General features: G+C 36.5%; 1 long non-coding RNA gene and 1 pseudogene across 2 annotated transcripts; both read left to right on the top strand.

Moving 5' to 3' along the window:
- The first annotated feature begins 17,868 nt into the window (after positions 1–17,868).
- On the top strand, positions 17,869–20,380 carry LOC147504278 (putative galactinol--sucrose galactosyltransferase 2; annotated as a pseudogene). The gene is made up of 5 exons (XR_015193028.1): positions 17,869–18,426; positions 18,586–18,653; positions 18,758–18,885; positions 19,017–19,233; positions 19,431–20,380. The product of XR_015193028.1 is annotated as a putative galactinol--sucrose galactosyltransferase 2 (transcript).
- A 3,496-nt stretch (positions 20,381–23,876) lies between these two features.
- On the top strand, positions 23,877–25,284 carry LOC147504277 (uncharacterized). The gene is made up of 3 exons (XR_015220374.1): positions 23,877–24,417; positions 24,525–24,766; positions 24,925–25,284. It is a non-coding gene; the product is annotated as an uncharacterized LOC147504277 (long non-coding RNA).
- Positions 25,285–27,762: the final 2,478 nt, after the last annotated feature.

Raw genomic sequence — 27,762 nt, 5'->3', positions numbered from 1 at the left:
TGTTATTTCATAATTTTGTTTTATTAGTTGGATTTTAATTCAGTTGATTAAATTTAAATATGAAGGTGTTTGTTTTATCTTGTTTGGTTTTAAATTTAAGTTTTAATATAATTCGTTATATGATCATCTGCTGTAAAGTTGTCTTGGAGGAAAGGTTGAGAATTTGGCCGATATTGGCATATCTATGAATTGTGAGGTGGTAGCATGAAATGTAGGAGAGTTTAGAAGTTACTATTCTAAATCCATTATGAAATATACCAGGATTTTTAGAAAATCACAAAAATGGTTTGTTTCCGTTTTCGGGTTTGGAATTTTTCTATTTCCGGAAATTACCTTAAAACAATTTGGGAACTTGCCGATTCATTTTGGAAGCTCAGAACCTATTTAAACTCCCTTCATTCTACACTAACAAACCACACTACACCCCAACATCATCCCGCACCTTTCACTCCAAGTTTTTCCTTCTTTTTCCTCTAAACTCCTATTTCAGCACTTACGAGCGCGCCTGCGCCCTATACACTTTCACAAAGTTTAGTCAGAGCGCAACCCACGCCCTCCTTGAGTGCGACCCATGCCCAAACTCTGTAATTCTAAAAACCCACGAGCGCGACCCGCGCCCAAAGCGAGCGCACCCGCACCCTGCCATCTGTGAACACGGAAGTTCCAATTTTTTAGGGTCATTCCAGGATTTTTGGAACTGTTCAAGGAGTCGTTGAGATGACATCTCCTATAGTCATACCTGAACAGTCTTTCGAAGACATGTTGGGAACCGAGACCTATGGACATTGGTTCCGGCTAATGTGATCCTACATTAGGATGGCGCCATCTACCGGTAAGTGATGACGATTCATATTCACCACAACTTCTTCGCTTATTTCTACGACCACGCTAAATTCTATTTTAATCGGGATGGAGAACAAGAATTCTACGTCAGAAGTCGATGACACGACACATAAATTTAATAAAAATGTGGTCGCTTTAGTTTCGGGGATTACCAATACGACCTGTTCACACATGGGCATATATGACCGATAATGCATATCTTTATGATTATACATATTTCCATGAGTATTATGGGGGAGGGGTATTTCGAGTAATGGACTAGGGGCGATATAGCATTGCCCTTGGTAGCCTTTCCCTAAACGTAGGCACCACCATGTTATTCATCCTAATGAATGTTTTGGGGGAATGGCGGTTCATTTCGCAAACGATCTCGCTGGTGACATTTTCCTCGCTTTAGGTGGGGACGTCGCCGATATGACATTCCCCAAGTTTTAGTCGCTAGTCTTAAGAGAGCCCAAACCATGAGGCGTAAGTATCTTCTTATGCCTGTGTTGGTAAGCCGCATCATGCGTAGTTGTTTACCTGTATATTGTGCACAATTCATAGATTGGAAAAGGGTTGAAGTCATGAGACCCACCAATTGGGTGGTTTGCTCATTGCGAATAATGACTTGGCCGCGATGGCAGGTGCAGCCTCAATTGGTCGCCCTGTACATCCCATCAGACATAATAACACTAAACAGGTTAGCATTAGTAGATGATAAATGGCAGCAGGCTTGGCAAGTTATAATGGACTGGCAGGATGTGAAGGAACCTCATCTCTTTAATGAGGAGGAGGATGCTTAAGCTGGAGATAAGGTAAGATTTTAGTTTTGTTATTGTCTGCTTATGTTCCGAGCAATTTAATTCTGTTAACCCCATAATGGGTGGAACTCTTATAGAGTTGCGTCAGTATTTTTATTTTCTATATTAGTATGTTCTAACCTTGTTTTGCAGACGTCCTAGAATTTCACACGTTTCCATGGTATTTTTCTACCCTCTTTGTTTAAATGTTTTGAGGACAAAGCATGTTTCTTGTTTGGGGGGGCATAGAAACACGTGTAATTAAGGCATCTGTTTGGATATAGAAATGTATAATATGCACTTGTTTTCAAGTTAAAAAATTTCAAAAATATAAATAAATAAGTTTATGCTATACACTTAGGAATATTGGTATTGTTTTCTTTCTCTATGCTCTTAACAATCTAGAAGTCTCAATGTGCTTTTGCATCGAATAATTGTTAGAAACTTAGGTTAATATGTAGGTAATAATCTTTGCATCTATCTATAAATATATTATATGAGTATCTATGATTGTTAGCGATAAGTTTCAAAAGCTAGGCTAGAGTACTTATTCTACAAATCCTGTGAGAATATAGCCTAAAGCCTTATATGAGCGAAACATTTGAGAAATGACACAAGGGAGAAGTAAAATCTCGATAGAGAAATCACACTTCCACTTGCTTGATCACTTTGCCATATCCTATGAATTTAGGCCCTCTTTGGATCGATATAGCCAGAAATTCAAACCTATGAATTATTTTCCGCTAGTCGCCCCTCTGAGCCTTTCTTTAGCCTTTCATAACCCACAAATCTTTTACCCTGTTACAAAAACAAAACAAAATAAATAAAAAATCAACCTACCCAATCTAGAATAAGTCTGAGAATAGAATGAGGAAGAAAGAAGAAGAGAAAAACCGGTGTAAACAAAAGTTAGTTAATTGCTTCAAAAAATAAAGAAAAGAAGTTTTCATCCAAAGAAAATAAAAATAAAAATAGAAATAAAATAAAAACTCCGAAAAAAAATAGAATAAAAGGAGTTAAAAGCCAAAGAAAAAGAAAAAAATATGGCTAAGGATGGAAACAAGGTGTAGAAGCAAAAGTAAATAACAAGGTTTTCTCTAAGTTACATAATATGAAGACTTTACTATCTCAGACTTGTCCTTTTGAATATCCACTTCCTTCCTTCTTAAACCATCTCCTAATCCCCGCAACACCTAATAAAGACCTCTAGCTCAATTAGGAAAAGGTCAGTGTGATAGTAAGTGGCAGATGTGTTTGATCGACTCCAGCTTCCTTGTTTTCATTGAGATTGTAAGGTAAAGTGTGCCCACTGCACACTGGAGTAGCGAAACTTGAGCGGAAAAATCAGAGTGGTTTTCGTCTTGACATTTATGTGAGGACCTACTTAAAGACGCTATTCCGAGTTTTCATAAGCGAAGCTGCTAGGCATTTCATAGTATTACTCATAGTATTTATATTTTTATCATAGATGATTGATTATTATGCATATATTAGCTTAGGTTTTTGACTTGGTTATTCTTATTCATTTGTTAGTGAGATGTATAGATAGTTGGGACATGATTGAGGAAACAATAATTTTATTTCTTAGTCGTTGTAGTATAGTTGAAGTTTGTGAGTACCTTCACTGGAAAACTCTCACGAGGCTATAACTCGTCCACTAGGGAATTCCTAGTGGTTTAAGGCCTTGTTGCATATGGTCAATGCAATCGCTCAAATAAACGAGTAGTTAGAACTCCATTTTTGGTCACTTATTATAATTTCTCATCTTTGCTTGAGGACAAGCAAAATGCTGTTTGGGGTGGTTTGATAAGAGCCCAAAACTGTAGTTTTAACCCCAGAATCATACTTTTAGACCAATTATGTGAGTAATAATTAAGAGTTAACACCGATTCGTGTTTTTATGCATTTCAGGTTTCAAAGTCCATTATGTGCAGAAATGTGCTACTTTAGAGAGATAAAAGAGCAAAGGTCGGTTACTAAGGAGTTCTATGATTAAAGGCCAAGATTCAAGAAGACAAAGCCTTTCTAAAGCCCGGTCAAAAGCTGAAAAGTCGACGCGGGCAGAAACAGCACACAAGTAAGCAGAATTTCTGAAGGCCGTATCTTTGGACTCAGACCTCGAATGGGGCCTACCTTATGTCAAAACGACCGGCTCAGAAAGAGCTTTCCAATGGTCTAAACCTTGATCCAATCAGAGGAGAAGATATAGACGAAAAGTCTGTTGAAGCCAACTGCAGCTGTAGAGGCCTTTTTATACTGAAAGAATTGGGTTTTGGGCCTGATTCTCTGGCCCAAAACATGGCTCCAAGCCCATGCACGATTTTTGGATCTGAAAGTATAAAAACCAAAGCATAACTCTTTGTTAATGGTAGCTAGTTAGACCTAAAAAATATATATAATTCTAGATCTAGTTTTCAGTAGAGTAATTAAGTTTAAGTTCCATTTTCAATTCTTGTTTTAGATTAAGTCTTTGAATCATTGTTCTTGATTGATTAGATAAATAAAATAGTTATTTTTATCAATTTCAATTTTTGTCATTTCAATTTATAGATCTAATTTTAATTCTTTTTTATTATCATTTCGTAGTTTAAGTAGATTGAAACATTGTTAGTTAAATTAGTTAAGTTAGAATTTTAATATGATGTGTAGTTATAATTCAATGGGAAATGATTGGTTGATGACTCAAGGCTAAAACCTCCATTAGAGGGGTTGATGAAGCTTTGATGAAAACTTAGTGGTATAGTATAGAAGCATTGTAGAATCTATTCCACTCTAGAAGGTCGTGATTCTCCATGAGAATGGGTGGATGACCTCACATGCTAGTTAGTATTTGGTAGAAATGCCATGAACACTAGGGATTAGAACTTCGAAAATTCTTGCCGTAAGAACGCAGAAATCGAGATACAAGAATCTATGCTAGGTTATTAAGTTGGATTCGAGGTGGATTCAATTTCCCTCTAATCCTTTATCTAGATTCAAAAACAATCATATTTCCATAGCATTCGTAGTTTAAATTCAACATAATCAATTTCATATTGTATCATAGTATAACACCCTTCGTAAAGCTCTCATTAGACTTAAGACCGATTAATTAGACTAGAAAACATTCTGATAAAAGCCCAAAACTGTAGTTTTAACCCCTTAACAATCGTACTTTTAGACCAATTATGTGAATAATAAGTAAGAGTTAATCTCGACATTCACGTGTTTTATGCATTTCAGGCTTCAAAGTCCATTATGTGCAGAAATGTGCCACTTTAGCGAGATAAAGGAGCAAAGGTCGGTTGCTAAGGAGTTCTATGATTAAAGGCAAATTTCCAAGAAGATAAAACCTCTGTAAAGCACGGTCAAAAGATGAAAAGTCAAAGTCCACGCGGGCGTAAACAATTGCACAAAGTCAATGTAACTTCCTCAAGACCATATCTTTGGACTCAGACCTCGGAATTGGGCCTACCTTACGTCAAAACGACCGGCTCGAAAAGAGCTTTCTAATGGTCCAAGCCTTGGCCCAAAAGTGGACAAAAAGTCTGTCGAAGTCAACTGCAGATGAAAAGGCCTTTTTGGACTGAAAGTATTGGGTTTTGGGCCTGATTCTCTGGCCCAAAACGTGGCTCCAAGCCCATGCACGATTTTTGGATCTGAACATATAAAAACAAAAGCTTAGCTCTTTGTTAATGGTAGATAGTTAGGTTAGAAAATAAGTTAGGTTAGGAAGCTAATGTTAATGGAGTTTAGGGTTAGAATAATTTTTAGATCTAGAATTAAATCTCCATTTTAATTAGTTTTCATTTCCCTTGTTTTAATTTAAAGTATTAAAATATTGTTATTGCTTCATTAGATAAATTAAGTAGTTTATTATTGATCAAATTTGATTTTGTCATTTATCTATTGCTTAGATCTAATTTCATTTCTTGGTTGTTAGTCATTTCGTAGTTATTGATGTTGGGTTGGATTATTGTTTAGTTAAATTTCATAAAGTTAGAATCTTTAGATTATGTTGTATTCAATTTCATATAGAAATGATAGTATAATGATATTAGAAATTTCACATCACCCATTACTCTCACCATTGTTCCTTGTGTCGAGTAGTTGAATTCTAATTAAGTCTTGAGGGTTTAAGAGTGGAACGAATCCTGACTCTAATATATTACTTCGTTATTGAGAGTAGGAATATTGATATAAACACGTATTTACGTATTATGATTATTTGTGTTTACGCATAGATAGTTAGAATACGTAAAATCACTTTTATCACATTCCATGCTAGAGAACTAGGACTGGAACGAATTTGTTACTCCACTCTATTTTGATAGAATTGAGAGTAGAAACTTTGATAAATATAAACACGTAAAAAGTTTTAGTTTACATACGTTTTCAGTTCATCGTTCATTTCGTAGGTAAACTAGTCATTTTAACGATTATCAATGAGTATCTTACTACAAAGTAAGTACTCACAAAAGAAATAAATATGCATCTTTCTAATAGGATCTTGGAACATGCTATCCAAATCAAGGACATAAAGGTTCATATAATCTTTACATGTTTGATCCATTATATATGAGGTGGAACGATGGAACATATTAAGTTTTTACTTAGCTTGAACATTGAATGACAATTCTACTTTCGGAATTATACCCACAATCTTTTCCTCGGATACACATTCTTGATACCCATAGAGATTCAATACATACATTTGTAAAACATCCATCGATCAAAAACTGTGTCGTGAAAATATAAACCCTAGCACGATTAAAAATAAACAAACAAGAATTTTTTTTACTCTAACAGAAAATCCTATAGATCCTAAAATAATTATAGTGTCCGATGCTGGTTATATGTTGTTTAGTTTCTTATCTATCATACATATTACTATTTCTAGCGCAAAAGATGCCACTGAAGGCAGTGCTTTGAATTTATTCCCCACTTAGAGAATTGGTTTATGTAACATATCAACCAATTTCGAGGCAATTTATTGTAGAACATGAAAAAAACTTTCCTCAATATGGGAATCAAATTCCATCTGAATGGTCAATTAGAACTCTCAAGTAAAGAATAGTCTTACTGTAAGTTAGATATTAGAGTTTAGTCCTACTTGAAAGTTAGATGTTAGAGTTTAGTCCTACTTGCAAGCACGTGTGACCCACACTCAAAAGAGCAAATGACATGACCATAGTCAACTAAGTTGATTGACGGTCAAGTAACAAAAGTAGGACCAAAACCTAATATTTTAGCATTTCTTGACCAAAGTTTAATTCTGTAATAATAGTAGGACCAATGTCTAGAAAACCCATAATTTTATCTTCTTGTCAAAACCTCTATATGGTTAGAGATACATTTTGCTTGAGACAAACAACAACAACAAAAAAAAAAGATGCGTCCTTAAATGCAAATTAAACAAATACACTATTCTCAAACTCAGTTTAATTCTATTCTCTGTGTAATTCTAAATTTTGTCTCCACCTCTCTATATTTGTCTCGAGAATCTAACGTTAAAAGACTCAAACTTATACAAATTTTTAAAAATCCCCCTTCTTTTTAATCTTCAAAACTTTCTCTTTCTCAAACTTTTTTAAAAATTCTCACAATTTTCAAAAATGTCTTATGTTCAGAACAAAAATCCTCCACCTAGCAGGACTAGATGGATCAGTTTTAATGATCGTGTCCAAACATTTCCTAGAGAGCTACAAGTGAAGATATGGACCCATATACCAAAAACTATTCCTGGTTTGGGTAAGAGTTCATACGCACATAAGAGACACACTATGAAAGAAGACTAGTGCTCAAACTATCAAACACCAACTTGTCTCAGTTTTCAACCTCATAGTGCAAATTCAGTTTTCAAGGTTTTCATGTGTCATACACACCTTTAAAACTTAAGTTTTCAAAATTTAAATATGTCTTGGGAATCTATAAGCTAATTCCCAAAAAATTAATTAATCTTTAATTTCAAGTTTGTAAATACAAAATAAAGATCATCCTTACTTTGCTCTTGTAACATTCTTTTTGTTTGATCATGCCATTTGTACAAGCCTGCTTTCAAAGTTGACACACTCTATTTCTTTGGAGCTCAATCATGTTTAAACTTATGTCATATATGCACCTCAAGGCATTCTTCATCATCTTTCATGTCATATGACCTTCGCTAGAAGCATGTGATATACCGTTGGATAGGATTTTTCGTGCTGGTCGTTTAGACAGCTATTTGTCTAATTTTGATTGGTTTCGCATTTTACGAGTTACGAGACAGGAAATAACATCTTAGGTATTTTAGATATTCATAAGGGCTTCGATGAAAAAATTCAAAAACCTAAAAACCCAATGCCCGACGGATGTACGCAGATTTAAAAGCCACCCATGCATCTACCCGACTCACCTCTTTCTCTCTCCCCGAATATCAGCTATCAAAATCCAGAACCAAGTGCGACCGCACAAAACAAACCCGCTCCCGCCCCTCGATCTCCAGCAATTTCAAATTCCTTTCGTCACCTTGCAGCAAACCTTCACCCCACCTCAGCTCAACCTTCAATTTCATAAAACCTCCACTCATGGCAGCCGATCGAACCATAGTACCCGAGATGGACTTTTCCTCTCTCTTCAATTTGGGGATATATGGTGTGTTCTACAAGGTGCAGATTTTAAGGAAAGGTTGGAAGCCTCTAATGATAGACCCTACAACTCGATACTCCCCCTCTCGTTCAAACCTTCTATCGCGACTTAACTTTCAACTCGATACGGTTGTGGAAGAGATGTTTGAGTTCAACAGAGCAGTTGCTGGAAGGGTGTTGGGTATTCTTGTAAGGCACCAGATTCTAGAGAGTCAAGAGTTACACAGTTTGGTTTTTGATCTTATGACCATTAGGGTTATCGAGGGAAACTACTCCAGTGGTTCTACATGCGCGAAACAGAGCTTTTTAAGGAAGAATCAGTTGGCTGTAGCAACGTGGATAACCCATAACTTGGTAGGAACGACGAAACCTTCCAATTTAGGTAAGTCGATTCTAAACATTTTTTGGGTCTTACAAACCCAAAACAACAGGTTCTATATTGTTACTTTTCTTTGGGACCATAGTCTAGATGAAGTACTGCTCCCCTGCCCACCCTTGTCACCAAGATTATGTTTGCTTGGGGAGCAGCAGTACCTACCGACTACATGGCAGTCCAAACTGCCACAGTTACACCTGTATACCGTCGCTGTGTGGCACTCAACTGGTTGCCAGTAGAAGAATGTGCCACAGAGCACGCAGTAGAGGATCTCCCGCCACCACCTTTGTTCAACTACTTCGCTCCTGGAGCGATTTCTCAGTTTACACGCCCATTGGATGCGATTGCATTCATGTATGAGGGTCAACGACGCCTGCAAAAATGAGTCCTTAACATGTAGGATGAGGAACATGCTTCCAGAGAGGACCGGGACGCTTTTTAGGATCCGAACACTCGAACACTTAACGAGTTACAAGATGCAATCATTCCTGAGTCTAGAGCTCAGAGAGTTCGCCAAAAGCTAGGAGAGGGTAGCTTGAGACAGCCTCAATGTTAGATATCACGCACGGATTCTGACTAGGCAGCTCTCTAGTGTTCGTATAGATAGATGTTTATTTTCTTTTCAAAACTACAAAAACCCAAAAATTTCATAATAGAATAATTACGTAACTTACTATTTAGATACCCCATGTATTTCTTGTTCTATATCCAACAAACCACGCTCCAAATTTGTTTGGGGGTGGTATATTTTCAACATGTAGAACATAATACAGGTGTACTGCCGTTTTTACTCATGTTTATATGATAATCTCTTTCCTTATCTCTTCATACTTTGAGTACAAAACATATTTATATTTGGGGGTGGTATAGTAACATTTTGCAAAAACTAGGCATTTCTTATAGGGTTAGTTAAACTTACCCTCCTATTAATAGTTGTAATTAGTGTTACCCCCACATTTTCAAAAATATTAGTGATACACCCCCCCCCCCTCCCAATTGCAAGATCCAACGGCTACGAGATGATTTTTTTTTTTTTCAGATGAAGAAATCCTGACTGTTGGATCTTACAAATTGGGGGGGGAGGGGTAACACTAATTGTAACTATTAATAGGGGGTAAGTCTAACTAACCCTTTCTTATATTAGTATATTTCCTTCTTTCTTAAAATTTTGTTCGAAAAGACCAAAAATATTTTTCTATTTAGTACTAAAAGTCTTATTTCCTTTTTCTATGATGAATAAATAGTCTAGAAGTCTTATTATAACAATAGAGTAAGGATTTGTTCTTTGAACTTAGACTAATATACGTACAATAGTTTCTGCATATTTTCATGAATGACATGCATAAGCATTTGATTGTATATAGCAGTGAGTTTCCAAGACCGAGGTTAGAACAATTAAGTTCCATATCCTGTGAGAATCTAGCCAAAAGTCTCATCTGAATAATTATTGAGTGATGACACAAAGGATGTCCAGATAGAAAGACCACACATCCACCTACTTGATCACCTTGCCATATCCTATGAGAGAATTTAGGGCATTCTTGGATCCATATAGCCAAATAAACGTTAAAAACCCAAAAATATATTTTTCCTCTAGTTACCTTTCTTGAGCCTTCAAAAACATCTAAAAGCCCTTTTATTCTTCGCCATCAATCACTCACCCATTACAACACACAATAAAAATCTCACCCAGCTGACGAGTTGAGAATTGGATGAGTAGCAGAAAAAGAGAAGAGAATATCTTGTACAAAAACAGAATAACTAGTTGCTTCGAAAAGAAAATAAAAGACCTATCAAAAACCAAAACTCCAAAAAGAATCAAAGGAGTCAGAAATCAAATCTCCCAAATGTTTAAAATCAAAAGGAGTCGATATCAAAAGAAACAAAAGAAAAGTTAGAACTCACAAAAATCAAAACCATATGGAGTCACAAAGCCAAAGGGCTAAAGAATAAATCACAATTCGGAAGCAAAGAACAAAACGATGTTATTTTCTAGTTATAAGTATCACGAAGACCCGATTTCTTAACTTATCAGATTTGTTTTCCCTTCCATTTTCTTTCTAAGCTATCACCCTAGCCCCATAATTCCTAATAAAAGAGTTCTAGCTTGAGTTGGAATTGGATGGTGTGATAGTAAGTGGCAATTGTGATCAATCGACCCCGGTTTTCTTTGGACGTCATCCGTGTATGTGAGGAATATAAATGCCCGCTGCATTTGAGAGCACGGAACTTGATTGAATCGATCAGAGAGTTTGTGTTTTAACACATCCTTGTGAGAACCCACCTGAAGGACGCTCTCCAAAAGTTTCAGAAACAACTGCTTTTGCATTTCATTGCTCATGTTTATGCATTTATCTTTAGATAGATGATTTAATTATTGTACATATGTTATCCTAAGTTCAAAGGAGCTTGTCCTTATTCCCTGCTAATGAGATGTATAAACTTCTGAGAATAAATAAGGAGACACGACCCTTTGTACTATATAAAAGAAGTTTGTGAGTACCTTCTGTGAAAAACTCTCACTATGTTTAAGCTTGTCCACTAGGGAATTCCTAGTGGTTTAAGGCCTTTGGTCAATGCAATCACACTGCACGAAATAAGATTTGGATAATAAATTAATCACACATTTATGATCTTAGTTTTTCTCTCTCATCTTTGCTTGATGACATGAAAAATGTTGTTTGGGGGTAGAAATGTGCATAATTATCCCTTTACATTACTGCATTACAACCTTTCTTATGCTTAATAAACAAACAACTCATAACTTTTACTGTATTTTGCAGGTTACATACCATTTCAGACTACTTATCATAAAAGATGCATTTTTGCGCCAAAAAAAAGCTCTATTAACACTTATTATGAAAACTTTAGCTTATATGAAAAAGTGTTGAAAAGTTAAAGTTAAAGTCAACGGTCAAGGACTCAAACCCAAAAGACTGAAGATTATGTCCTTAGCTCAAAAGACTGGAGATGATGGCCTTGTCTCAAAAGTAGCCTTACTTAAACCCTAGCTTGCTCAAGAAGAAAGAAGAAAAGAAAAGGCATAAAGGAAAAAAGGAAAAGTAAAAAACAAGTGTGTGAGGTGTCTTAAATGTAGAGGGAGAGGGCAAATCTGTAATTATAAAAGTAGGAGTATAAAAGTAAAAAGTGTAAGGAGAAAACATTATCCAATTCATGGCTTGACAAACCAAGAATTGAGATCAATTTTATCATGCTTTCTTAGATAGATTTTTATTATTGCAATTTATTTTCTTGTCTTGTTATTTTCTTTTATTTCAATCTTATTGCTTTCTTTTATTTTCAAGTTTTTTATTGCATTCAATATGTGTTTTCAATCTTGTCATTTCAATCAAACTTGTTTATAAACTTTCCTTGTCATTTAAATCAAAGAAAACAAGTTACACTCATTTGAAGACATCAAATGAGTGTGACTTGGTAACAAAGTCATCTCCTTCCCTCTATTTTCATTCATGTTTTAATCCAACAACCAATTCAACTTCAATGTTTTTAATGTTTTTCCCTTCCTAAACAAGTTATTTTTCAATACCTTTAGATCTAGAACAATGAATAAGAAAAGTTGAAGAAGATCTTGTTTTTAGTCATCAACCATTTTTCCCATCTTAAGATTTTGGATTGAAACTTCAAACTATAGATACTCACCACAAAAACATCAACACTAATATTCTACACCAATACAACAAGTCAAGAGACAGTCAGCTACATGGGCATATACAAAATGACTTATGAAGCCAGAAGTATGAATTACACTTACCCGATAAGCGTGCACCGCACTCTGCTCCTACAGTTCTACAACCGTCATTTGCTCCACCAGATTGCAATTGGCCTCCAACATAATCGAGTCTACCAAGCTTCTCACCATTGGCGCTCGATTATAAGCTGCATTCGTGTGCCTCACTCGACTTACCTTTCGGCAGTCCATAAAAGTAGCCTTCCCTACATAATCATCCTCCTATATTTCAGCAATCTGGCCACTAGTCTACTAGGCCCGGTCGCCCTCTCGCTAGTCAACACATGACTCCCATCAACTACCTTTTTCACAGACACAGTTAAAGTCCACCCCATATCACCGGCACCGCCACTCTACACCACAACCCCCTGTTCACTCGCCCCAGTCGGAACAAACACTTCACTACCACTCGCCACATGACCCCCAGTCGCCTCTCCTACTCCACCAGCTCCCTCCCCCTCAGTTAAGTCAATCACTTTCCTTCCTCCCAGCTTCAAAAAGTCAATCTTCACCGACCCTAATTTCGACTTCTTACGACCACCTTTGGACGTCTCCGCCCTAGCTAAGCACTTCCTCTTGTCCCCAACGCCCCCCTCCATATCTTTGGACGAGTCCCTTATAAAACAAACTGACCCCCTGCGATGACTGCTTGCTTGATCCTTTTTCTCGTCTCTCTTCTCACGAGCGACAATCGACCCCCGCTCGTCAAAATACTCAACGATCGTTGTCAACAAAATTTTCTTCTACTCCCTCCTCAAACTAGCAAAACCCTCTATCCCACCACACCGCTCCACAAGTGGAACCGTGTACCTTGGAATATCTGCAAAACACATACAAATAAACCTATATTAGAAACCTTCAGTCTCAAACAAACACACAAACCAATTTCAAACCCCACCAACTCTTACCTCCATTATTACAACGACAACAGTGCAACACAGTACCTGGTTCGCAATACAACCCTGTAATCAGAACCAGATGCTCACACCAAGCCTCCCGGTTCGGCAACTCCATCAACTCTAACCCACCCGCCCTTAAGCTCAGTGCACACATTATCGTTGTCCTATCATTCGACCAAGTCGCCTTCACATACATATACCCCATAATATCCTTCAGAGTAATCCCATGACCCTACTTCTCATTCAATATATCAAAAACCCTTAGATACCTCCAGCTGTTACTAGTAAGCTGATATGGACTCTTCTTACAAAAATTCAAAAAATTGATTGTTAACTTCGTAAAGCGTATCCTCAACCCCGCCCACATCTGGCCAATACTCACTACCACTGTCTGCATTTGCAATTCGTACTCAGGAGACCTAAAAGCTGGAAAATCCCTTTGCAAGTCAGCAATCACCCTAAATTTCAACTTTTCTAACCCCATAATTTCTCTCGTTGTTAGCACCTTACCAACCAGAAAAGTACCCACAACTCCCTGGTTACTGCTCGCGCGACTGCCAGATTCGGTCCTTTCCTCACTGCTCCCACTACCCTCCTCCCGGTTCGACAACGACTCCTCCATATCCAACAATTCTTTTGCACTAACACTACCCCCAAACTTCACCAACAACAATGCCTTTTCCAGACAAACCCTTTCCTCCTCACTCACAATCTCTTCTTCTCCTATGTAAGTGTCATCAGAACTATCACTATCACTATTTAGACCACATCCAAAAATCCACCCATATCTATCTACCATCCTAACAATCCCTATATAAAATTACAACCAAAAAGAACCTCTCCTTTCATCACCAGCTAAAACAACATAATTTTTTTCCTCCCCAACAGAAACAAAAGACACAAACCGAATAACAATACCAACAATATTAAGAAGTCCAAAATGTACCTTGTACCGTGAAGATCACAATGCTCGCAAAATTTGCTCCTGACGACCTTCAGTGCAATCCTTTCCACTGGTATTCCGAAGTTCTTTCTTCAACTTTACACAAATAGCAACAAAGCCTTTTTTTCACCAACTCTTTCCACTTATACACCACACCCCGTCACTCCCCTACCGTCCAATCCCCAAAACCGCTATAACCTTATCAACGCTATACAAAACACAACTTTTCACTTACCCTCTTTTGGGTGCCAATTTTTCATATCATCATCCCAATCAACGCTCCACACGTTTTTCTTCTAATGCCCATCCATCATTATTGCAGATACATCACCCGCCCCACGCTTCGTCTACCATATACCCATCTTGAGCTCCACAACCGTCTCTTCATATGCAAAACAATCATAACCCAGTAGTTATTACCCCAGCCAGCCTACCTTGCTTTTCGTAACCGTCATATCACGTGCATTAAGTTATCTATTTTTTCTTTTTCTCGTCAATACGCCTTTTTCAATGTCATGCTAACGAGATAGGGCTCTGTAAAGGACATCCCACTAGTCACGTGATGTGTACATGTAATGACTCCCCTAATATAATGTAACCCCCAAAAGAACGAACGCCCATCACACTTGCATACTCAATAGCCCAGTGACTCGTCACTCGACTTAATCTCGTGACGTCATCACCTACCACTGTTATCATTACCAACATATTATCCTTAATCCCCTTTCCTGCCATAATACATGCACTGATAATCACCCAAAAGTGTAGTTTAAACTCTTTAATAGTATTACATTTTAAACCAATTATATTTATAATAAATAAGAGTTAGTAATGTTTATGTATTTTTGTGTATTTGAGGTCTTGAAGCTATTTATGTGCTTAAAGACGCCATTTTGCATGTAAAATGAGTCAAGATGATTGTTAGAAGAGTTCTATATTTAAAGCCCAAGAATCAAGAAAAAAAAACCTTTTCAAGCCCAGCCAAAGTTGGGAAGTCAAAGTCAATTCGGGTAGAAAAAGGACAAAAAATCATTAGAATTTCAAAAGGGTGTATCTTTGGACTTGAACCTCAGAATTGGGCATATTTTATGTCAAAACGACTGGATTGAAACCAGATTTCCAATGGACCTAGTTTTGCCCTAATTAGAGCTGTAAAAGCGGATGAAAAAGGTACTGAAGTAATTTCTAGCAGCAAGGGCTCTTTTAGACTTAACCTAATGGACTTTGGGCTCACATTAGAGGCCTAAAGTCTAGTCTCAAGGCATATGCATGAAAATATAATCTTAATCCTCTCATATATAAAGAGGATTAAGACTAAACCTAACTTGGCTACTCCCTCATTAGTTTAGTATAGTTTAGAATAGAATAGTTTTGGGTTAATAAATTAGGGTTTATTCTTGTGGCCTCCATTAAACCTTCTTCAATAAAGTTTTAGTTCAATTTTAATTATTTTCTTTACTTTATTATATCTTTCTTTTCTCTCATTAGTATAGAAAATCCGATGGCACAAGGCTAAATCTCCATTAGATGGGGTTTATGAAGCCACGTGAGAATGATTAGTCATTACACTAGTGGAAAAAAGGGTTTTTGTGACTGTTTAGAAATGTTATTTGTGACTGTTCTGTTCGAAACTGTCACAAATGGTAAAAAATGGTTTTTGTGACTATTTTAAAATATTTTTTACGACTGTTGTTTTCGAAACGGTCACATATGAGTCTTGTTTGTGACTATTTTTGTGACTATTTCACTAAAACAGTTACATATTACCCGACCTCAAGTGACCAATCGTTTGACCCATCTATTTGACCAAACTAGTTTTTGGTCTAGCACAACTCCACTAAAAAGCAACTAATTCGAAACACAACACTACTGCCCACATTCACTCTCACTTCCCTCTGTCTCCCGCTTCTTTCAAACTATAAGTACCTGTCTTTTAGAAACAAGAAAAAAAAACACTTGATTTCTCACGACTCTCTCTTCACTCATTCTTGACCTAAAACAATTTCAGTTTGACAAGTTCAGTGTTCATTAGCTCTCCGAAATTCAGTGGGTTTGTGTAGTAATTGAAGATAAGGTTAGTTCTTTCTTTCTCTTCAATTTTGAACTTTGTACTAAAAAGTTTTGGTTTTTGAGTTCTATGCCAATATTTTTTTTGGAACAGGGGAGTTTCAATTGATTGTGATTAGGATTTCTACGCATTCACACCTCTCTCAAACATTTGAGTTCTTTGTGAAATTAAATTAAGGACAAGACAGTGCAATGAAGAAGATTGATATAAAATTTGTTTCATGTGAAACAAGGGGTAGAAAAACACATGAAGACATTCCACCATCGGGAGAAGAAAAAAGTGAATAATAAAAGGCCTCATCTTTTTTCCTTACATTTAAGGAAGGAAACTAAAACCTTAACTACTTTTGAGAAACTCTACTGAAAGTTGTTCTTCCAATTTCAATTATAGTTGCCTCAATTTTTCGACTGGTTTGGTTGGTGAACATGGGATGCTTTTTATACTGACGTCACGGCCGAAGGTGTTGTCGTGTTGATGAGGGCCTCCAAAGGTGAGAATATACAAGTAGGCCTGACACTTAGCTTTTAATAGTTTGAACATTTATTGATGGGGCTAAAAGTTTCACGGGTGGGGGGGTCTACAGTTTATATTAGTAGTCAAAGCAAACCATAGTGATAGTAATTTTTTCCAAGCTAAACGTATGTCTGCTGATGGTCCAGCTTGTCAGAGGGAGGCACTCCCCCATGCTTCTTGATCATTGATGATGGGTGCCAACAAATTGGTGTTGAAGCTAATAAGGAGCCTGAGAAATGCCTTGTTCAAGGAGTATAGTAAGCCCATTCTTTCTCTGAACTAAATATTCATGAATATATATAATATTCCCTCTTTCCTCCCCAATGTGTTTCTGTTAGAATTCCATCGAGAGGTTTTTTTTTTTTTTTTTCGGGACTTACATTCCATCTTTTTGGTAATCTATCGCCAGATTCGATAGCAGACTTACAGGAATACGAGAAAATGAGAATTGAAGTTCCAAAAGAATGGCAAGAATAATGATCAGGCCCCAGGTTTAAAGCATGTTGTGGAAGAAGCCAAGCAGAATCATAACGTCAAGTAAGTATTAGTGGTGCCATCATACATTAACCTTCTCAGTTCTCTTTGTTTCCTTTCACAAAATTTTCCCATAGGTGGTTTCACATGAATAGTGTGCGTGTGAAACAACCTGTTGTATGTGACATTAGATCCACAAGATATCCTTTGTTGCTGAATTTGAGTGGTGTGAGCTGGCGTAATGCCAAATTAACAACGCTGTTGACCGCCAAAATTCCCGTATTTTTGTTTGGGATGTGAGAATAATAACTGCTGCAACTAAACAGCCTTCATAATCTGTTAAATTTGGTAATTTAATGTTGGTGATCAAATCTGTATAATGGAAATTCGAACGGTCATTAACTTGATCCAAAAAGTGTTTCTTTTATTTGGAGTTGAGTTCTATAAGATTTGGGATGCCTTATGCCCCAACAGTGAAAGTTATCATATACATTTACTTACCACATAGTAGTACTTATGCAAGAATTTAGGGTAGTGGAATGTGTTATGATCTTATTGCAAGGGGAGAGAAAGTTCTAGTGAACTGTTTGAAGTGTGTTATAATCTTCAATACATGATGTCGGTTTGTTTACGAATGGCATGCTCTTGCTGGTTACTGGGGAGGTGTAAATCCCGCAGCTACTGGCATGGAACATTATGACAGTGCACTTGCGTACCCAGTTCAGTCACCAGGTATGAAGGGAAACCAACCAGACATTGTTATGGACAGCCTTTCAGTTCATGGCCTTGGTTTGGTGCATCCTAAGAAAGTATTTGACTTCTACGATGAACTCCATGCATACCTCTCCTCTTGTGGCGTAGAGGGGGTAAAAGTTTATGTACAGAACATCATTGAGACCCTTGGCAAAGGCCATGGTGGGCGCGTCGCCCTTACACGGAGCTACCACCAGGCCCTTGAAGCCTCCATCTCTCACAATTTTCCGGACAATGGTTGCATTGCTTGCATGTGCCATAACACAGAAGAAATGTACAGTGCTAAGAACAGTGTTGTGGTGAGGGCATCAGCTGATTTCTACCCTCGTGACCCAGCTTCACATACGATCCACATATCGTCTTTGGCATATAACACCCTTTTCCTTGGTGAATTTATGCAACCTGACTGAGATATGTTCCACGTATGTAGTACTGGCTAACAAGATGGCATAAGTATTCTTCCATACATCAGATGATATTTATCATAAAACAAAAAGAAAATAAAATCTATATATCCAGTAAATGGTATTCGTTAAATTGTTAGAAGATCACATTTTGATGGAAAAATATTTATTGCACAGAGCCTACACCCAACCGCTGATTATCATGCTGCCGCTCGAGCTGTCGGTGGATGTCCTATTTATGTCAGGTATTGCAACATTTAAGGGCTTAAGTACTTATTTTTTATTGGATTTTGTATCGTTTATGTTTATGCCTTGTGATTAATAGTCACAAACTCTTTGCTTTTGTTAGTGGCAAGCCAGGTAACCACAATTTTGAGCTCTTGAAGAAATTGGTCCTTCCTGACGGTTCAGTGCTAAACTTCCTAGCAGACCTACGCATGATTGCCTCTTTGCTGATCCTGCTAGAGATGGAACCAGGTTCGTTTACTCATTTTTCCGGTCTAGGCATTTAGCTTCTACTTTCTAGTGACTAATTATGCTCTAAGACATCTATAAAGATTTCTTCCTGATATCAGTTAACTAAAGCCAAATATATTTTGAATGGGCAGCTTGCTCAAAGTATAGAATACGAATGGATGTTCTGGTGTGGTGGGCATATTTAACTGCCAATGTGCTGGGTGGTGCAAGGTCGCCAAGAAGACACTAATACATGATACCTTGCCAGGCATCCTTACTATTCTGTCCGTGCAACTGATGTTGATCTTATAGATCAAGTTGTTGGAGCTGACTGGAATGGTGAAGTTGTTGTTTATGCCCATAGATTAGGTGAGCTTGCTAATTTGGTTTGAAGTGGCAAATCTGATACAAAATGGTGAATGGTAAATGCATTGGTGACGTGAAAATCATTATTAACACGTACGTAACTATTTCCATTCGCATTTATTGGTATACTTTTTTTATTATATATGTAGACTTTTTTATTTCTTATATTGACATTAATTGTTTAAATTTTTAACTTGAAGTGCATTGATAACTTTAAGAGGGATCCAAGTGAATAGAAGTTCTCGAAAACCATGTTAGCACCATATCAAGGTAATTAAACAATTACAATTACTATTTATGTATGTACTTGATGTATAACATATCTAATTCAATTTCATAATTTTGTAGGGCTCTAGGCAACTAGATGGTAAATAATATAGTATTCATGCAATGCGCTTCATGCGAGACATAATGGGCGATTATTTTCTTTTGTCATTGATATGAGTCTAAAATTGTAGTTTTAACCCCTTAATATCATTACATTTAGACCAATTATGTATATAATAAATATGAGTTAGCACTGTTTACGTACGTTTATGTATTTCAGGCATTGGAGTCAAATATGTGAAGAAACATGTCACTTTTGCGAGATAAAGGAAGAAAGATTGGTTGATAAGAAGTTCTATGATTAAAGACCAAGATTCAAGGAGAAAAAATCTTTTTAAAGCCTAGTAAAAGCTGAAAAGTCAAAGTCAACGTGGGCAGAAATAGAGCAAAAAAGTCAATAGAACTTCTGCAGGCCATATCTTTGGACTCAGATCTCGGAATTGGGCTTAATATATGTCAAAACGACTGGTTCGAAAAGGGTTTTCTAATGGTCCAAGCCTTGACCCAATCAGAGGAGCATAATTGGATGAAAAAGCTATTACAGTAATTTTCAATAGAGAAACCTTTTTTGGACTTATGTAATTAGGTTTTGGGCTTGATTCAAGGGCCCAAAACATGGCTCTAAAGCCCATGCACGAAAATGTAGACATAGCCTCTCTTATATAAAGAGGACTAAGGCATAACTCTACATATACTTAGACTTAGATAGATATAATTAATTAGAGATGGGTAATTAGATTTTAGATTTAGTTATTAGTTTAAACCTTAGTTAATTATTGTTCTTTATTATTCATTAGATAAATAAAAGTTCATTATTGTTCTTCATTATGTCTCATTCTTATATATCTATTTATGATAATCTAATGACCTCTAGCTAAACCTCCATTAGGGGGTTTTTATGAAGCTTGATGAAGACTTGATGTGTTAATTATGATTATTGCTTTTAAGAGTTTCATTATAGTAGGATAGTTGATTTTCCATGAGAATGGGTTGGACTTCTTCACATGCTAATTATTAGTTGGTAGAGATTGCCATGAATAATTAGGGATTAAACACTTAATCTTAGTCGATTAGGATTGCAATAACCTACATTAGCATATGAGGAGTACATAAACACTGGTAAAAAAAAAGGATTTTTGTGACTGTTTTAAAATGTTATTTGTGACTGTTCTGTTTGAAATGATCACAAATGGCATAAAAAGGTTTTTGTGACTATTTCTAGAAGGTCTTTTGTCACCCGCACGGTGAAAAACGTGACAAGTAATGTTTTGGTTTTCCGCTAATGAACAATTGTATACCCGGGCCATTATTTGTCACTGCCTTAACCAAATCAGTAACAATTGGTCTTCACGGGCTCACGACTAAGGCCCATGAAAATTAGTGAAGTTGCTTCCCCAGGATCACCATTTTCTCAAAACTCTCTCCGAAAGAAACATGTATCTTAGTATATATCTCAAACTTTAATTCGACATCATAGTGAATGTTCGATCATTTTTCTCTCATTCTTTGTATGCCTCAATTCGTTAATAAGTCTTTCATTTTCTAATCCCGAATCAAAGCAGCAACATCCTTCGATTTTTGTGAAGGGGTTTAATGGTAAGTTACTACAGATGATTTTGCTTTTTAGGTTTCTTTAAATTGTGAATTGAAAACTGATCTTGGTTTTTTTTTTATAAAATGGATTGCTTTTGGTTCTGCACTGAAAAGTTCATTTACTGTTTTGAGATTTTTGAACTGGTGCGGTGAAAACACAACGCATTTAAGGAGAAATTTGAGTAGAAATACGTACGTCTCACTACTTTGATGTAGTAAGATATTTTTTGTTTTCTTTTGCTTCTCTGGACTTCTCTGGATTTAACCTGTTTGTAATGCTCACAATCTATCTGCACAAAGTTAATTATTGCTGATAGTTATTAAAAGTTCTCAGGCTTATTTCGATGTTGTTGAATTCTTTGCTCATAATAGTTAATCAGTAACTTGATTTCTAAATTAAAATTTATTCAATTTCTTTTCCACTATTCCTAATAGTTCATCAGTAACTTGATTCAGGGATAATTTTTTTTTATGTAGATCAGATGAGGGTTTTTTTGGTACAATAATGTATACTTGAGAAGAATGTAAAGATGAAGGACGAGATCAAAAGGGATAAGTGAAGTGTTTCATTTAAAAGTGAGCCCTTTATTCTGTTCATCCTCGTCTGTGCGTCGCTGCTCTAACTTCGAGATGGGGGATGAGAAAAGGGTAAGAGAACTGTTAAGTTGATTGCTTTGCATCGACCAATCGAACCAGGTTAGTTAATTCTAGAGGTTTTTTTTTCCCTTTTAATTTGCTAGCTCTAACTCAAGGTGTATGTGTATGTTCTGTTGTGTATGTGTTTGTAAATTTGAGGATTTTGGTTATTTTATCTTTTCTTTATTTAAGTTCAACAATTACATTTCCCCAGTTGCTACTGAGTGTTTCGAGTATATGTATATATGTCAATATGACTTGTCTGCTAACGTAGAATACTCTCTTCAGCTTCTTGAGAAAGCACTCAATGAATCTGAGGACTTGGATTTTGCCATCAAGAGTTTGAATGAACTTCGTCTAGGTAATGTTGAGAGAGACTCAACATCTACATCTGCAGTAGTCAATACTGATCTACCAACACAAGGTATAGAAAGGTTCCATGCAAGTTGGTCTAACTGTGTTATATGTTTTATTCCCTTTTTAATGTAAACTGGTCTGGTTGCTAAGCGGTATAGTTTTAAATCTGGATATTGAAGCCACTAATCTCTTCAAGTTTTCCATTTTAGATTTTGTCAGTAAGTTCTGGTTATATATTATGAAAATTGTCCATCTTTAAAACCTCACAAGTGAATAAGCTTTGACTTCTTCGGCTGTTCAGTCTAGGACCCACCACTACTTCAAGATGAAGGAAATTAGGATGGCGCTCATTAAAGAAAAAAATAGGGATTGAAATAGTCCCCAATAATTTACTTGTGGGCTTTCCTCTTGGTTATACCGTATATATATTTACAGAATATTACTATCTTTTGCTTTGTATGAAGACTCATACCCTTTGATTTATGGAATTAATGGTTACTAATAGTGATAATAAAAAGGAGTTTTTCATCCTTCGAAAGAGAGAGAAGAGACATGAGTGTGAATTCTCATGCTGAAATTGTTTCTTTTATTCTTGAGGGGAAAAATAAGAAAAACCATTATCTTATGTGAAGGGAAGCATAAGGCCATTAGCTCACAATATGCCAATGGTGCATTGCACTTTTAGTAAGCAAAACCTTGTTAAGTAGGCTACTCTAAAGTATATTCTCTCTTGATTATTCTTGCTTATTTGAGAATCGCAACCCTCATGCTTTGGTGCGACATCTGCAGGTATAGAATATAATGGAGAAAATGTTGTTCTTTCTGAAGATTTACGAGTCAACAATCTCCCAAAAAATAGTGTGGATGATAGGGTTATATACTAAAAACATTATTTTTGTATTAATTCTTATTCTTTACATTTTGAATAAGAATCCTATGGGCAAATATTATGCATATTATATATGTTATTAGTTATATGCATGAGTCTAATACTTTATGTTGTAGATGATATGGTGTGTGGTGACACACAGAATATCATATCATCAGTACCTTATAAAGTATAAGTAAATGTTCACAACCTAGATGGATTTGGACAAATCATTGGTACGGTTGTAGTATAATCTGGTATTAGTCTATCTTGACTCACACTAGTACACTTTGTGTGTATTGAACAGGACCAAGTGAGGTTGTTTCTCTTTATACTAACTATATAAGAGAACAAACACCTCTGTTATTATGGATGCTTGTCCTCTTAATTCGGATATAATAACGGGCACTTGCGTGCATTGTATATTGCTTTAAATCATCAATGAGTGAGATTCATTTGTGAATCAACAAACTCGATAGATTGGGTAATGACATTTTATGTAAGGTGTGCTGTTGATTATAGAAAGAATCCGTGACCCGCAGAAAGTCGGGCTGACGATGTTCCCTTGAGGAGCTCATAAGGATTGTCATGTAAACCCTGCAGGTGGATTTAATCGGACATGACAATAAGGTTGACTGGTACTACTCAAGGACATAAGAAGTTAATTAATATAGTTGTCAGTAAGTTGACTTAATCAACGGGCATTCGATATCTTAAACACGGGGAGATCAACAAGCATATAATATGGAGCCCATAAACGTAACACGTAATTTGGGATTAGGGCGGTAGTGCAACAATGGCTTTTAGTGGAATAAGCCATTTGTTGGACGGACTTAAAATGCGTGTGTTCAGGCTTAACGGGAAGCCCAAGCCCGTCAGGAGACCTAACCCTGATTTCTCCTCATGGTCCCTGTTGTAGCCTATAAATAGAAACCTCTTTCTCTAGCCACTTTTTACACAAGAAAAACTCAGGTTTTGCTCAAGGAAAGAAAGATCCAAAACGGTTATAACTTTGTGAGTGAGAGAGGCCAAGAGAGAAAGAAGAGGCTGGTAGATCGTTGCCCACAAAACGTCCATTCTAAGGATAGAAATACAACAGAAGATCAAGAGGTTGCTGATTCATAGATATTGGATTCTTAGAGTTATCTTAGCCGATCTAAATGTATGAATTGCTAACCAAACCGTTTACACCTTTATTCCGCTGCGCCGGGTTTTTCGCGGTTCCTAAATCATTTGATGCGACAATAACGGTTCCTATAGTGGAGTGGGTTGAACTGTTTGTGAATGAAATGACAAGTGCCTCTAACATAGATGATGCAAAAGCCCGTGCTTCAAGGGTGCTGGATATTTTTAAGAAGTCTATTCAGACCCAGGCTGGTGTTGCGGCGGCAGACGATTTGCACAAGGTGAGGACTAATTGTTGACACTGTGATCCCCACTTTAAATACAAATGCAGTAGATGATAATTTAGTTTCAAAGCATCTTGAACTTATGATCTCTTTCTTTCTGCTAGGAGAATATGATGCTAAAGAAACAAATGGAAGATCTGATTCACGAAAACTACATTATCAAAATGGGACTAAACTTGTACCAGTTCACAATTTTAGTGTGTAGTGTTGGTGATATTGGCTTTTAATTTTCAACTATTGTATGGACTATAGATGCCTCTGAATTGATTAAATCTTTCAAGTTAGGGAACAAGGTATTCGGTAGGAAGAAGAAGGGCATGTGCTTGTGGTCGCTGTCTTGCTAAAGGTATATTTTCTTTTACATTTTCTTAGTTCACTGAAATTATTCGTTGTCTTCTCTATATTTTGAAATTCGTTGTCTTCTCTATATTTTGAAATTCGTTGCCTTGTAATTTCTACATTATAGAAGTTTTGACTTGTGCTGACTAATTGTTTTTCTTACAGGAGGGATTGAATATCATAAGCGAGTTGTGGAGGGAGTTATACTAAGGGTAGTTGTGGGGTACTACGGAGTATTGTAGTCATGTTAGAAGTGTACTACTCTAAAAAGCAAGGATACGAGTTTGTTGGCTTCATCCAAGAACGTGTTGATGACTATGCTCAAAACAAACAATAAGTGTGTTTAAATTCATGTGACGACTCTTGCGGGCAAGGATGATTTATTTTTTAACTTCTAGGATGTTTAATTTTGATTTTTATTTAAATACATGTAACAATTATCTAAGTCTTGTTTGGATTTGATTGGTTTAATGGAATTAGTGTTTGTGAATGATATTTGGAATTTTAATTGATTATATTTGTTAAGATTTTTTTAAAGGTGTATAGGCATTCGGTAGAGATATGGAGTGCAAAGCCAATTTAGTGAATTTTTGTTTTTATTTTTTATATTTTTTTTTTGTAAAAAATTTAACCATTTGTCACGGTTTTGTGAAAATAGCTATAAAAGGGTTACTTTTGATGATTGTTATGGAGAACGTTTATCATTACTCAGTAAAAATCATCACTAAAAGGTAGTTATATTATGACTGTGTTTCAACTTTTTTGTGATTGTTCTTCAAAGAATATTTGTGACGGTTTTGGGAAAAAAATAAATGACTCTCATTGCGTCACGGTTTTGGGAAAAAAAAACAGTGATAAAAGATTTTTTGTGACTGTTTTTAACAGTGATATAAAGCCTTTTTTCTTGTATTGAAAGTGGATTCAAATCTCCATAATCCCTTCTCCATATTCACATTTCAATATTCTATTATCATAATAGAAGTTAATTCATCTTAATTAAGTTAAATTGCCATCGTAGTATAATTTCAAATCATTACTTTCAACTGTTTTGTTAGTATCAATTAAACTAGCAAAAACTTACGTTTAAAGGACTAGGAGTAGAACGAAATCTCTACTCCATTTATTGCATGATTCAAGAGAGTACATAACTTCGATACATTAGAGTAAATTACTATAGTGTTTACTTATGTTTAAGTTTAATTAGTTAAGTAGGAGTAAACGAGAGCCATTACATTTATCAAATGGCGCCGCTACCATCTTAGTTATATTTAAATGCATTTCCTTTCGATTTTTTCATCCCTACCAAAATCCCATTAAAACCCACCCACCCTTGCTTGGTTCTGACTGTGTTTGTTTGGCTCAGAAAATATTTTTTTCAGAAATCTACACGGAGCGCGCCCACACCCATAGTAGGCTATCTCGAGAGCGCAGACGCCCTAAAAACACTAGACATTGGTTCAGGCAAGAGCACGCACGTGCCATTCTACGCCTAGTTCCAAGCGCGCCCGCGCCCACTTCTGAATTTTGCCCAATTTTCATAGGTTAGTTTCCAACTCATTTCTTTTAAGTTATCCAATGTTTCTAACTTCATTAAAACACTGTGATCGCGTATACAAGACACTATTCAAACGCGTAGCAAGGAGGCATTTAGGTACTACTTCTTCCACTCCTCGCCTATTCTGTTAGAGGATTAATTCTAGCATATAAGAGTTGTTTGACTGTTGTTAGTGGTTTGTTTTATATTGGCCTTAACCTTGTATGAGATTAAGGTCCGATATTAGTAAACCATCTTCTGGTATTTCTCGCAAACGTCAACTGACACACCTATCTAGAATACCACACACTACAACTACACCAATGGCTGACAAAACAGAGACTCTTCTCTTTGATTTTTACAAGGCCCTAACGATAGCCCTAAGTCGTGCATCATTCTTGCAGACCCAGTGGGGGATTTTTGAATCCCCCCGAATATATTTAATTTGTTACCAATTTTTCATGGGTTAGACCATGAGAAGCCTTATCAGCATATGCGTAGGATAGAACAAGTTCTTACCACATTTCATCATCCTTCTATTGGTTCGGAGCAAATTAAGTTGAGGGTGTTTCCTTTCACCCTCGCCGATAAGGCGGAATCTTGGTTAACTACTCAAGCGCCTAATTCTGTGTACTCATGGTCCAAACTTGTTCAATTATTCATAGAACAATTTTACCCACCGCTAAAGATAGATGAAATGCTTCAAAAGATTCATTTCTTCCGCCAGAATCCTCATGAATCCTTTTCAGAGGCCTGAAATTGGTTCATTGATTTTCTCATTGAGTGTCCACATCATAACCTTGCGAAAGACACACTTGTTTGTGCCTTTTTCAAAGGGCTTTTACATCACCATAAAGAGGTACTTGACATAATGACTGGGGGTAGTTTCCTTAGTAAAGGTGCCTCTGAGGTTTATAGGTTTTTGGAAGATCAATCTAAATGTCAAAATAATTGGGGGTAATGACATCCCCTGCTCCAGTAATTCTTCTTCCACAGTTAAGGCTGCTAGTATGTTTAAGGTTAAATCTGATCCTGAGCTTAAAACTTTAATTGAATCTCTCACTAAAAAGGTAGAAGCCATTTCTGTCCAACAAAAACCTACTCCTGTCATGAACGTCAACACTCTTCCATGTAATTTCTGTTACAGCCTTGAGCATCTTGACTCTTATTGTCCTCTAGTCTATGAACAACCATCCGCTCAACCAGACAATGTTTATTCCATTAATAGCGAACCTAACGCACCTTGGAGACAACATCCCAACTTCGGTTGGAAAAATAATCATCACATTGCACCTCCAGGGTTTAATAATCAAAATGTTAGGCAAGCGCCAAATTACAATCAAGCTCCACCGAGACATGGACAAGGAAAAGGTAATTATAATAATTATAATGCTAATAAAGGTATCATTCCGATTACTAATAACTATCGCAACCCACCCATTAATAATCAACGTGAGATAGTTCTAGTC

Source organism: Coptis chinensis, chromosome 4 (assembly GCF_015680905.1).
Source record: "Coptis chinensis isolate HL-2020 chromosome 4, ASM1568090v1, whole genome shotgun sequence".
Taxonomy (NCBI): Eukaryota; Viridiplantae; Streptophyta; class Magnoliopsida; order Ranunculales; family Ranunculaceae; genus Coptis; species Coptis chinensis.
Note: the sequence above shows the minus strand (reverse complement) of the source record. Positions and strands in the feature narration are given on the sequence as shown.